Genomic DNA, 2,294 nt, shown 5'->3' on the forward strand with positions numbered 1-2,294 from the left:
GAATTCTGTTTGACAAAGACAAATTCATTTTTACCAAATGTGCAGAATTGAACACTTTTATTTCCAAACACTATATAAAATCAAAGAGTAATATATAACATAAAAATGTTTGAAATTTCAAATAAGACTACCGATTGACAATTGAATTGTTCCACAAATTTTTAAGATCTATTCTTCCTTTACATATTAATTAGTGCCTAATAACACTGTTTGAAATTTCGAACAAGACTACTGATTGACAATTCAATTTTTGTACAGTTAATTAAGATCTAATCTTCCTTTAACATTATTAACAAGAACAGTAAATATAGTATGAAAAGTGCCCATTAAATTATCTATCCAGCTCTAGGAAGCGAATAGGAATCATGTGATTAAATTTTTGTTGGGCTTTTTCTATCGATTTATACCAACATTCGAAAATAAAGAAATTCCAAAGCCATCACATTGACTAGGCCAGATTCAGAGCATGTCACATATATGGTCAACATTAGACATTTCTCCCACGTGTCAAACACTTTTCCTTCATATGATAATCTTACATGGCAAATCTTGAACCATTCTTTTGCCCAATACCAATAGTACCCACTCATCTAATCGCATAACAATTTTTATTAAGTTACATCAAATTGTTTGAAAAAATGTCGTTACAAACTACTCTTCCAACTATAAAGACTCATAAAATAATAAAGTTTATACCCTCTCATTCCTTAAATAGAAGTCTCATTCGAGTTTAGTGCAGATTTTAAAAATAATAAAGAAAAGTATGTAGAAAAAATAGTAGAATATGAATCCTACTTTTATATAGTATTTTGTTAAAGTTAGTAGAATGAGATACCTACTTACCATTTACAGCAAAAATAAATCGAGAACTCTAGTTGGCGGACAAACCAAAATGAAAAAAAACGGAACACCTAATCTCGGATGAAGAGAGCCCTATATAAATTATCAAACTTCGAATTTTCACATCAACAAAATATTCTACCTATAAATAATCATACATTGATCAAGGCTAGCATGATCGACTAAAATTGTCTACGTACTTACTCACTTTGCCATGTTAGCATCAACTAGTGGTTAAATCGGTCTCCATCGCAAAATTAATCAAAATCAGTTAAAAATAAACTCCTTCAACCTAATGTACAAAAGATGTGTACTTATTTATGGTGCCCCGAGATGTGTACTCCTTCTAATTTACTTTATTCCTTTACCTTAATTTACTAAACACTAGAGAGTATTAATTGACCTAGATACCTTTAATTATAAAGTAATGGGACTAAGATTATGTAATAAAAAACTCCATGTCTCCATTAATAAGGCTTTATTAGAAGGTTCCACGATAACTATATAAATGCCACAAACATCCATCGTTATTCTCCCACAACACACCAACAAAAACATGGACGAAGGTCCGAGCAACAGAGGCAAGAGAAACGCCGGCAGCGGCGAGAAGGAGGAGGAGATCAAGTACCGGGGCGTGAGGAAGCGCCAGTGGGGGAAGTACGCCGCGGAGATACGTGACACCTCGAGGCAGGGCGCGAGGGTTTGGCTCGGGACGTTCAACACAGCCGAGGAGGCCGCAAGGGCCTATGACCGGGCGGCCTATGACATGAGGGGCCATTTGGCGATCCTCAACTTCCCCGAGGAGTATAATCTTCCCAGCAGCTCCTCTCACTTTGCTGCCCCGGGCGGTGGCTCGCAGCAGGGAAGGCAGGTGTTCGAGTTCGAGTACTACGACGATAAGCTCCTTGATGAGCTTCTCGATGATAACAAACATAAGAAATGACTAGGTTTTGATTTTGTATTTCGTTCCCTTGCGAGTGGGCTTTGTAATATAACAAGCTAGGGTGAATAAAATGGAAATTTATGAGAGAGAGTGAGAGATTGGCGTGTGTGTAGCATTTCTAATGGAGTGCATGCATATGCATTCTTGTGTGGTTGATTGATTTTATGCATGGGAATTGATTGTACTACTACTTTTTTATTATTATTAAAGGTAAGTTATGGATATGATCTCTAAATGAAGTTGAAATGGCATGTAATTAAGAGTTATAGATGTAGTACTTATATGCACAGAGTTAGTGGGGGAGCAAGAAGAAAAATCGTAGGTCTCGATGTTTCCCTAGCAATTGCGAAAGAGATAGAAGGGGAACGGGAGAGACTATTGTCAAGGCGACAAACACAACAAAGGTATTGTCAATTCCAACCAATTTCTTATTTTCAAACAAGAGGAAACACGCGCGATTCAGAGGATATAGATACTATTTTTGTTTAATTAAATTTATTAACAAACACTC

The 2,294-nt window shown here is 36.1% G+C and overlaps 1 pseudogene; it reads left to right on the top strand.

Annotated features, from left to right (window-relative positions):
• Positions 1 to 1,395: 1,395 nt before the first annotated feature.
• Positions 1,396 to 1,984, top strand: LOC125191906 (ethylene-responsive transcription factor 14 pseudogene; annotated as a pseudogene).
• The last annotated feature ends 310 nt before the right edge of the window (positions 1,985 to 2,294 follow it).

The sequence above is a fragment of the Salvia hispanica genome, chromosome 4 (assembly GCF_029641045.1).
Source record: "Salvia hispanica isolate PSC_SH4W2 chromosome 4, Shi_PSC_v1, whole genome shotgun sequence".
NCBI lineage: Eukaryota > Viridiplantae > Streptophyta > Magnoliopsida > Lamiales > Lamiaceae > Salvia > Salvia hispanica.